This window comes from Nomascus leucogenys, chromosome 8 (genome assembly GCF_006542625.1).
Source record: "Nomascus leucogenys isolate Asia chromosome 8, Asia_NLE_v1, whole genome shotgun sequence".
Taxonomy (NCBI): domain Eukaryota; kingdom Metazoa; phylum Chordata; class Mammalia; order Primates; family Hylobatidae; genus Nomascus; species Nomascus leucogenys.
Genome location: NC_044388.1, coordinates 81,834,843 through 81,846,418, shown reverse-complemented (window position 1 = coordinate 81,846,418; position 11,576 = coordinate 81,834,843). Strand labels below are relative to the sequence as shown.

The 11,576-nt window shown below is 41.7% G+C and overlaps 1 pseudogene; it reads left to right on the top strand.

The window, feature by feature from the left end:
* The first annotated feature begins 9,165 nt into the window (after window positions 1–9,165).
* LOC100598220 lies at window positions 9,166–10,700 on the top strand (annotated as a pseudogene).
* The last annotated feature ends 876 nt before the right edge of the window (window positions 10,701–11,576 follow it).

Below are 11,576 nucleotides of genomic sequence, written 5' to 3'. Positions count from 1 at the left end.
TCTGTTCTGATAATCCAACACAGTTAATATGGGCAATACCCCTCCCATTAATTGATAAATTAAAAATAATCAAAGGAAAATCCTAATTTTTTTAAATAGAATCTGACAAGTTGCATAGAACATTCATCTGGAAGAGTAACTTTTGAGCTAATAAAATGTTTTCTGTTTGTTTGTTTTGAGATAGAGTCTTGCTGTGTTGCCAGGCTGGAGTGCAGTGGTGCAATCTCGGCTCACTGCAACCTCTGACTCCTGGGTTCAAGCGATTCTCCTGCCTCTGCCTCCCAAGTAGCTGGGACTACAGGCCACACCCAGCTAATTTTTGTATTTTTAGTAGAAGCGGTGTTTCACTATGTTGGCCAGGCTGGTCTTGAACTCCTGACCTTGTGATCCGCCCGCCTCAGCATCCCAAAGTGCTGGGATTACAGATGTAAGCCACCGCACCCGGCCGAGCTAATAAAATGTTTAAGAAAAAGAACACTGTTCAGACAGGCCGTGACCATAGAGAAAGTCAAGATAGGTCACAGTAGAATAGTCCAAAGAGCCCTGGGAGGTGGAGCATAGGGAGGGATGCTCCTATTTCTCATCATTATGGGTCACATGAACTTCTTCATTATCTGCATCCAGGACAAATTCAGCCAGAATCTGGGGCAGCAAATTGTTCACAAGACCATATGGGACTACTGAGCACTATGTAACTCATTCATGTGCCACATAATTCTGAGATTCACCCACTCACTATATCAGAGAAGAGCTTCATCTTTCCTGAAGAAACCAATCAGGCAGTCAAAGAAGATGAATAAAGGAGGAAATAAAGAAAGAGGTGAATCCATATATCCTGGTGTCAGTGATGTTTTTACATCTTCAGAGAACCTGAAGAGAATTTTTAATTCCAGCAACAGAGAAAAACAGAAGATTTTGCACAATGCAGGTCCAAAAAGAAGTGTAAAAAAAAAAAAGTTTGAACTACAAATAGCAATCCTATTAATTCTAGAATTTCCACACAATGCAAGACCTAGAAGGCATGATACTGGGCACCAAAGAAATGGAAAGGTGATGAGTAGGAAAGGTACAGAAGAAGCTATAGTTGAGAAGATAGAGAATGAAGCGTGCACCTGCTTGCCTCATCTTCATGGGGGTACTGTATTAGCTTGGCTAGGTTAAACGGAAGTAGGAAAGACAAAAGTAGGGAGGAAAAAGAGAAGAAAAAGAAGGGAGAATAAAGAATTTCTACAAGGAAGGCGTGTTGGCTCATGCCTGTACTTCCAGCTACTCAGAGGCTGAGGCAGGAAGATTGAGCCTAGGAGTTCAAGACAAGTCTGGGCAACATAGTGAGATCCCATACCTAAAGTTAAAAACAATAATTTCTAGAAAATTGTAGTAATAAAAATTGTGATGAGTTGAGTAATCGCTCAATGGAACTGGAACAGGGAGTCCATAACAGACTCATATGTATTGGAATTTAACTTACCATAAACGTGGCATTTCAAATGAATGAGAAATGAAGTCTAGTTTAATAAATAAGTTGTAGCAATTAGGTAAAAATTGAAAAAATAAAGATGCATCCCTACCTCACACTATACCACCCGAAAAAAAATGCCAGATATGATAAAGACTTAAAGTCAAAAAACAAAAGTATAAAATTACCAGAAAAAAATGTAGGAACATATGGACAGGAAAGGCCTATTTAAGCAAAACATAAACATCCAGAAACAATGAAGAAAAAAAGAAAAACTGCCTAATTTAGCTACATTGGGGTCCCCAACCCCCAGACTGTGGGTCTGTGGCCTATCAGGAACTGGGTCTCACAGCAAGAGGTGAGGCAATTACTGCCTGATGTCAGATCAGCAGCCACATTAGATTCTCATGAGAGTGTGAACCCTATTGTGAACTGTGCATGCGAGGGATCTAGGTTGTGCGCTCCCCATGAGAACCTAATATCTGATGATCTGAGATGGAACAGTTTTATCCTGAAACCATCCATACCCCACCAACCACCACCAACAGTCCAGGGAAAAATTGTCTTCCACAAAACTGGTTCCTGGTACCAAAAAGGTTGGGGACCACAGAGTTGCATAATTGTTAAACTTTGTATAATGAGAGAAATCTTTAAACGAAGTTAAAAGATTGAAACATCTAAATCTGTAACATATTTGCAATATAAGTAATAAATAAGTCAAAAAGAAAAAGAGGCAACTCAATTTTTTTTCTTGTGCAAAGGAACATTGGCAGAGACTTTTCAACATCTCCAATTTTCATTTTGTCCTCCTTCCATAATAATAAAAATTTTAATTGGACATGCAGTTGCCCAAAATAAAGTGCATATTTCACAGCCTCCCATAAAGCTTAGTCACATGAGGCCACGTGGAGTCACATGGGCTTTCTGCCCACAGCAATGTAAAGAGAGAGTCATGAGGGACTTTCCAAGAACCTTCTTAAGATATAATCTGTGTGAGCCCTTGACATCCTTCATCTGTTCATTCATCCTGCCACCCAGAGGGCAGATGCTTCTGTCTTGGACCTTGAGGGCTGGAAGAAGAATGCAGTAGGATACAAGGCTGCAGAGGGGACAACAGTAGACCAGGGAGACCAGGTATGTCAAACTGAGCGATTTGGACCAGACCCTATAATCAGAAGTCTCACTCAATCCTTTCACACCCAATGTCTCCTTTTTTTTTTTTTCTTTTGAGACCGAGTTTCGCTCTTGTCACCCAGGCTGGAGTGCAGTGGCACAATCTCAGCTCACTGCAACCTCTGCTTCCCAGGTTTAAGAGATTCTCCTGCCTCAGCCTCCCAAGTAGCTGGGATTACAGATGCCTACAACCACACCCAGCTAATTTTTGTATTTTTAGTAGAGACAGGGCTGGGCATGGTGATTGTGGTTCATGCCTGTAATCCCAGCACTTTGGGAGGCCAAGGCGGGTGAATCACCTGAGATCAGGAGTTCGAGACCAGCCTGGCCAATATGGTGAAACCCTGTCTCTACCAATGTCCCCTTTCTATTGAAAGATTCTGTAGCTTGCCTTTTACTATCCTGAAGTGAAAATCATGGATCACATAACCTATCTGCACTCCTAATTTTTAATAATACAATATCTTAACTATAAAGGAAAAAAGCAAAGTAATTAAATAAAATACTATGCTCAGACACACCCATACCTACTAGAAAAGAAATACTACTGATCACCAAACTGCTGTCCCCATCCCCATAAACACTTCTGGAAGCAATAAAGAGCCAAGGAAAGCTTCTCAAGCAGAAAATAACTTCATATCTTAGCCCAAGTTCCCTAGAAAACAGAGCTTAAGGGTAGGATTAAGGTGCTAAAATTTTACTGGGAAGTAAAGCCTCAGAGCAGTGAAGTGAAGGAAGAATTGAAAACAAACGCAACTGCTTACTGCTTTATGACAAGCCATAAAGAGGCAAAGCCAATTTTAGCTTTACTCGAAAGCTAAAAAGTACACTGCTTGGCCACACAAGATGTCCCTGGACAGGGTATGTGGGAAAACCATGCCCCGGACAAGTCCATGGAAGGGACTCCGTTCTCCTGCTCGTCAAAGTTGCCCCAGAGGATTTAACCCTGGCTTCTTTACCCAGAAGTAGGGGAGAACAGTATGGTTGGTCTGCCTCAAGTAGAATTGCAGGGGCCTGCACAGAACAATAATCCGAGGGTCTGTGAAATTGATCAAGCTGAGAGAATCTACAGAGGTAGCAAAGATGTGTCTGATATACATGGTTAGATTTGTGCTTTCAAAAAAATGGTCCCTAGAAGGTGTAGAGTGTGGATTTGAAGGGGGTAGAAGGTGGCGACAGCAGGGACACAAAAAGACCAGATAAGAAGCTGGGCCAGGCATGGTGGCTCATGTCTGTAATCCCAGCACTTTGGAAGGCTGCAGTGGGTGGATCACCTGAGGTCAGAAGTTTGAGACCAGCCTGGCCAACATGGTGAAACCCCCATCTTTACTAAAAATACAAAAATTAGCTGGGCATGGTGACACACGTCTGTAATCCCAGCTACTCAGGAGGCTGAGGCAGGAGAATCACTTGAACCAGGGAGGCAGAGGTTGCAGTGAGCTGTGATCTCACCACTGCACTCCAGCCTGGGTGACAGAGTGACTCTGTCTCAAATAATAATATAATTAATTAATAATTAATTCAGCAATCACTGCAGAAACTCAACCCCGTCAACTGAGCCAAATTTCTGAAAAGAAAATAAATTGTTATTTATTTTTAAATAAAAAAGAACCTCATTTACTGTTGGGAGAAAAAGCTGAGTGTCCAGAGAGAAGCTGAGGCAGGGCTTGCGTGTCTGCTAGACTTGCTGGCTCCTTGCTTCTAGCACTCCCATTATCTCAAGCCACGATATATTTTTCATTCACTTGATACACTGTTTCCTTTCAACCCCCACATCCTCACCACCTGTTTCTTTGTTTGAACACCATTAAATAGCCTGGGCTCCCAGAGCTCTGAGCCTTCACAGGCTCCACACTCACGATGGCCCCCTGGTCCCACTTTCTCTCTCAAACTGTCTTTTTCTCATTCCTTTGACTCAGCAGGACTTCATCGCCCCCACGACCTGGTGTTGGGTCTGATCACCCCAACATTTACAGATAACAACTAAAAAATAATCATAAGTAAACAGACAACATGCAGCTTAGAAATGGAAGAATTGTTCTTAGAAATGGAAGAATTGTTCTTAGAAACACTGGAAAGGATATCCTCAGAGTTTTCTAGCGCAGTCAGTAAAGTCCGGATCAGAAAACTTCTCCTACACCACATGCCCTTATCACTCCCACTCAGTGTGTAAATGATTGCCTGAAGTGTGGACAGTGTGTGCCTGTATATCAAAGATATGAAATAAACATCAGTAGGATCCTTATGATGCACTCAGAGAGCAGGGCTAGTGTCTTTGGCTAGAGGAGTAGCTGTAACTTTGTCTCCGTTTGTTATGTTTGAAGGCATGCAGTTTGCTCTCTGATACACCAGAATCCAATGAACTCAAATGGCTTATAGACCACACAAATACAAGGCAGTAGCTGCTGTCCAACGCCTACCACACTGCAGGTACTCAACAAATGCTAACAAAATCCATTTGTTTATTTATGCAACCAACATTTATTGAATGCCAAATATGTGCCAAACACTGTTCTAGACATTGGAGATACAGCAAACACATTTTTAAAATTTCTCTTTTTTGTATTATAAAAGTATTAAAGATTGTGCACAAAATGAAGCAATACAGGGATATATTTAAAAAAAAAAAAAAGCTAATCAGCCCCATCCATACCCCATACCTTCCAAACCCACCCCTCTGAGGTAACCAATTACTTTTGTTTTTGTTTTTTTGAGACAGGCTCTGGCTCTATTGCCCAGGCTAAAGTGGAGTGGCATGAACATGGCTCACTGCAGCCTTGATCTCCTGGGTTCAAGTGATCCTCCCACTTCAACCTCCTGAGTAAGCTGGGACTATCGGCACATGCCATCACACTCACCTAGTTTTTTTAATTTTTGTAGAGACTGGGTCTATGTTGCCCAGGCTGGTCTTGAACCCCTGGCCTCAAGAGATCCTCTTACCTCCGCCTCTCAAAGTGCTGGGATTACAAGCATAAACACACCATGCCTGGCCCAATGTATTTTTTTCTAATATTTTTAATTGACAAAAATTATACATATTTATTGTGTACAGTACATTGTCTTGAAATATGTATACACTGTGGGGTAGCTAAATTGAGCTTATTAACGTATTACTTCACATACCTGTCTTCTTTTGAGGTAAGAACACTTAAAATCTAATCTTTTAGCAATTTTCAAGAACACGATGCATTGTTATTAACTGTATTCACCATACCGTACAATAGATTTCCTGAACTTATTCCTCCTAACTGAAATTTTGTATCCTTTGACCAACATCTCCCCAACACCCAATTCTCAGCCCCTGATAACCACTATTCCACTCTCTGCTTCCATGAGTTCAACTTCTTTAGAATTCATGTACAAACGAGATTATGCAGTATTTGTCTCTCTGTATCTGACTTATTTCACTTAATATAATGTCTTCTGGGTTCATTCAGGGTGTCACAAATGGCAGGATGTCCTTCTTTCTTGAAGCTGGATAGTATTCATGTAGAGCATTTACATTTTATTAGGTATTATAAGTAATCTAGAGATGATTTAAAGTATATGGGAGGGGGCGGGGCACAGTGTCTCACACCTGTAATCACTGCATTTTGAGGGGCCAAGACGGGAGGATCACTTGGAACTAGGAGTCCAAGACCAGCCTGGCCAACATGGTGAAGCCCCATCTTTATATAAAAAATAAAAGTATATGGGATGATGTGTGTAGGTTATATGAAAATACCGTATCATTTTATATCAGGGACTTGAGCATCAGCAGATTTGGGTATGTGCAGGGTGTTCTGGAACTAATCACCCACAGATCACAAAAGATAACTGTGCTTGGTCATTTGTCGTTTTTTGACAAATGTCTATTCAAATCCTTTGACCATTTTTTAATTGCATTATTTGTTTTCTTACTATTGAGTTGTTTCAGTTCCTTATTATTTTAGATATTAATCCCTTATCAAATGTATGGTTTGCAAATATTTTCTCCCATTCTGTAGGTTGTCTCTTAACTCTGTAGATTATTTCCTTGGCTGTGCAGAAGCTTTTTAGTTTGATACAATCCCATTTGTCTATTATTACTTTTGTTGCCTGTGCTTTTGGGTTTATATTTAAAAATTCAGGCCTGGGTACAGTGGCTCATGCCTCTAATCCTAACACTTCAGGAGGCCAAGGCAGGAGGATCTCTTGAGGCCAGGAGTTTGAGACCATCCTGGGCAACATAGCAAGGCCTCGTCTTTAAAAAAATTAGCTGGAAATAAAGGGAATTCAATTAGGAAAAGAGGAAGTCAAATTGTCCCTGTTTGCAGATGACATGATTGTATATCTAGAAAACCCCATTGTCTCAGCCCAAAATCTCAAGCTGATAAGCAACTTCAGCAAAGTCTCAGGATACAAAATCAATGTACAAAAATCACAAGCATTCTTGTACACCAATCACAGACAAACAGAGAGCCAAATCATGAGTGAACTCCCATTCACAATTGCTTCAAACAAAAATACCTAGGAATCCAACTTACAAGGGATGTGAAGGACCTCTTCAAGGAGAACTACAAACCACTGCTCAATGAAATAAAAGAGGATACAAACAAATGGAAGAACATTCCATGCTCATGGGTTGGAAGAATCAATATCGTGAAAATGGTCTACTGCCCAAGGTAATTTATAGATTCAATGCCATCCCCATCAAGCTACCAATGACTTTCTTCACAGAATTGGAAAAAACTACTTGAAAGTTCATATGGAACCAAAAAAGAGCCCGCATTGCCAAGTCAATCCTAAGCCAAAAGAACGAAGCTGGAGGCATCACGCTACCTGACTTCAAACTATACTACAAGGCTACAGTAACCAAAACAGCATGGTACTGGTACCAAAACAGAGACATAGATCAATGGAACAGAACAGAGACCTCAGAAATAATGCCGCATAGCTACAACTATCTGATCTTTGACAAACCTGACAAAAACAAGCAATGGGAAAAGGATTCCCTATTTAATAAATGGTGCTGGGAAAACTGGCTAGCCATATGTAGAAAGCTGAAACTGGATCCCTTCCTTACACCTTATACAAAAATTAATTCAAGATGGATTAAAGACTTACATGTTAGACCTAAAACCATAAAAACCCTAGAAGAAAACCTAGGCAATACCATTCAGGACATAGGCGTGGGCAAGGACTTCATGTCTAAAACACCAAAAGCGATGGCAACAAAAGCCAAAATTGACAAATGGGATCTAATTAAACTAAAGAGCTTCTGCACAGCAAAAGAAACTACCATCAGAGTGAACAGACAACCTACAGAATGGGAGAACATTTTCGCAACCTACTCATCTGACAAAGGGCTAATATCCAGAATCTACAGTACTCAAACAAATTTACAAGAAAAAAACAAACAACCCCATCAAAAAATGGGCAAAGGATATGAACAGACACTTCTCAAAAGAAGACATTTATGCAGCCAAAAAACACATGAAAAAATGCTCATCATCACTGGCCATCAGAGAAATGCAAATCAAAACCAGTGAGATACCATCTCACATCAGTTAGAATGGCCATCATTAAAAAGTCAGGAAACAACAGGTGCTGGAGAGGATGTGGAGAAATAGGAACACTTTTACACTGTTGGTGGGACTGTAAACTAGTTCAACCATTGTGGAAGTCAGTGTGGCGATTCCTCAGGGATCTAGAACTAGAAATACCATTTGACCCAGCCATCCCATTACTGGGTATATACCCAAAGGACTATAAATCATGCTGCTATAAAGACACATGCACACGTATGTTTATTGTGGCACTATTCACAATAGCAAAGAGTTAGAACCAACCCAAATGTCCAACAACGATAGACTGGATTAAGAAAATGTGGTACATATACACCATGGAATACTACGCAGCCATAAAAAATGATGAGTTCGCGTCCTTTGTAGGGACATGGATGAAACTGGAAACCATCATTCTCAGTAAACTATCGCAAGGACACAAAACCAAACACCGCATGTTCTCACTCATAGGTGGGAATTGAACAATGAGAACACATGGACACAGGAAGGGGAACATCACACACCGGGGACTGTGGTGGGATGGGGGGAGGGGAGAGCGATAGCATTAGGGGATATACCTAATGCTAAATGACGAGTTAATGGGTGCAGCACACCAACATGGCACATGGATACATATGTAACAAACCTGCACATTGTGCACATGTACCCTAAAACTTAAAGTATAAAAAAAAAAAAAATTGTACAAGAATGAAAAAAAATTAGCTGGGTATAGTGGTGCGTGCCTGTATTCCTTATTAATTGGGAAACTAAGGCAGGAGGATCCCTTGAGCCCAGGAGTATGAGGCTGCAGTACAGCTATGCTCCTGCCACTGCACTCCAGCCTGGGCAACAGAGCAAGACCCTGTCTCTGAAAATAAATGTTTAAAAATCTTTAAATAGATTTTATGATTCCAAGTCATCAAAGAACATGAGATGTCTTTCCATTTGTTCAGATAACATTTATAACTTTACTTGAGCTTTTATAACTTTAAATAGGTCTTATACCTTATTAATTTTACTGTCAAGGTGAAATTATTTTGATTTCTGAAATTTGCTTTAAAGTACTCCAGTAGGTAAGGTGGAGAGGCAGGATGAAACAACAAGGGCAGAATATTGACAATTGTTGAAGCTGGGTTGTGGGTACTATTCTCTGGGTTTTTGTGGATGGTTTGGTATTTTGAAATTATACTCCTCCCTGCTCTGTCGCCTGCCACCGCTCCCCGAGCCCGAGTGGTTCACCGCACCGTGAAGACACATTGCAGACGCCAGGAACTCGAGCCTCCAATCCCAGACGCTATGTCCAGCAAAGTCTCCGTGGTTCTGGCCTACAGTGGCAGCCTGGACACCTCCCGCATCCTCATGTGGCTGAAGGAACAAGGCTATGACATCATTGTCTACCTGGCCAACATTGGCCAGAAGGAAGACTTCGAGGAAGCCAGGAAGAAGTCACTGAAGCTTGGGACCAAAAAGGTGTTCATTGCAGATGCCAGCAGGGAGTTTGTGAAGGAGTTCATCTGGCCGGCCATCCAGTCCAGTGCACACTGTATGAGAACCGCTACCTCCTGGGCACCTCTCTTGCCAGGCCCGGCATCGCCAGCAAACAAGCGGAAATCGCCCAGCGGGAGAAGGCCAAGTATGTGTTCCACGGCACCGCGGGAAAGGGAAACGATCAGGTCTGGTTTGAGCTCACCTGCTACTTGCTGGCCCCCCAGATAAAGGTCATTGCTCCCTGGAGGATGCCCGAGTTCTACAATCGGTTCAAGGGCCTCAATGACCTGATGAAATAGGCAAAGCAACATCGGGTTCCCATTCCAGTCACTCCCCAGAGCCCGTGAAGCATGGACGAGAACCTCATGCACATCAGCTATGAGGCTGGAATCCTGGAACCCCAAGAACCAAGTGCCTCCAGGTCTCTACACAAAGACCCAGGACCCAGCCAAAGCCCTCAACACCCCTGACATTCTTGAGATCGAGTTCAAAAAAGGGGCCCCCGTGAAGGTGACCAACGTCAAGGATGGCACCACCCACCAGACCTCCTTGGAGCTCTTCGTGTACCTGAATGAAGTTGCAGGCAAGCACAGCGTGGGCAGTATTGACATCGTGGAGAACCGCTTCATTGGAATGAAGTCCTGAGATATCTGCGAGGCCCCAGCAGGCACCATCTTTTACCACACTCATTTAGACATCAAGGCCTTCACCATATACCGAGAAGTGTGCAAAATCAAACAAGGCCTGGGCTTGAAATTTGCTGAGCTGGTGTATACCAGTTTCTGGCATAGCCCTGAGTGTGAATTTGTCCGCCACTGTAACACCAAGTCCCAGGAATGAGTGGAAGGGAAAGTGCAGGTGTCCGTCCTCAAGGGCCAGGTGTACATCCTCGGTCGGGGGTCCCCACTGTCTCTCTACAACGAGGAGCTGGTGAGCATGAACGTGCAGGGGGATTATGAGCCAATTGATGCCACAGGTTCATCAACATCAATTCCCTCAGGCTGAAGGAATGTCATCTCCAGAACAAGGTCACTGCCAAACAGACCCCTGTACAATGAGGAGCTGGGGCCTCCCCAATTTGCAGATTCCCCAAGTACAGGCGCTAATTGTGATAATTTGTCATTGTGACTTGTTCTCTCCAGCTGGCAGCGTAGTGGGGCTGCCAGGCCCCAGCTTTGTTCCCTGGTTGCCCTGAAGCCTGCAAACGTCGTCATCGAAGGGAAGGGTGGGGGCAGCTGCTGTGGGGAGCTATAAAATGACAATTAAAAGATTTTTAAAAATTACACTCCTAAGTATTTTAAGCTTATATAAAACTGTAGAAAATAAAATAGTTTTCTAATTTCCTTTCAAAGTACTTACTGCTAATATAGAGAGAAGTTGGTGCTTTTTGTATATTTATCTTGCATCTGCCCACTTTTCCAAAATGACCTACAATTCAAATAGTTTATTACTAAAGTCCCTCGAGTTTTCTAGGCAAATAATGAAGTCACACAGACAAACATAAATAGTTTTATTTCTTCTTTTTCAAAGTTTATGGCAATTATTTTCTTACCTTACTTTGACAATGTAACATAATAATAGCACATGGACATCCTTTTCTAATTTCTGATTTCAATGAAATGATTTCAGAGTTTTGCTATTTAGAACAATGTTTGCTATTGGGTTTAGAGATACAGTCCTTATCCTAGATAAGTAGTTTTCCTTGTATTGTTACTTAGACTTGTTTTTTAATAGAAAAGTCATCACACCCTATTAGCTTAGAATTTTTATTAGGAATGGCTATTAAATTTTATAAAATGTTCCTCCAGTGTATATTGACAGGATCACATGGTTTTTTCCTTTATAGTATTATCATAATTCATTACTAATGGTAATAGATATCTTGATAGTGAACCAGCCTGTATACCTGAAATATATAGAATATGGCATAATTA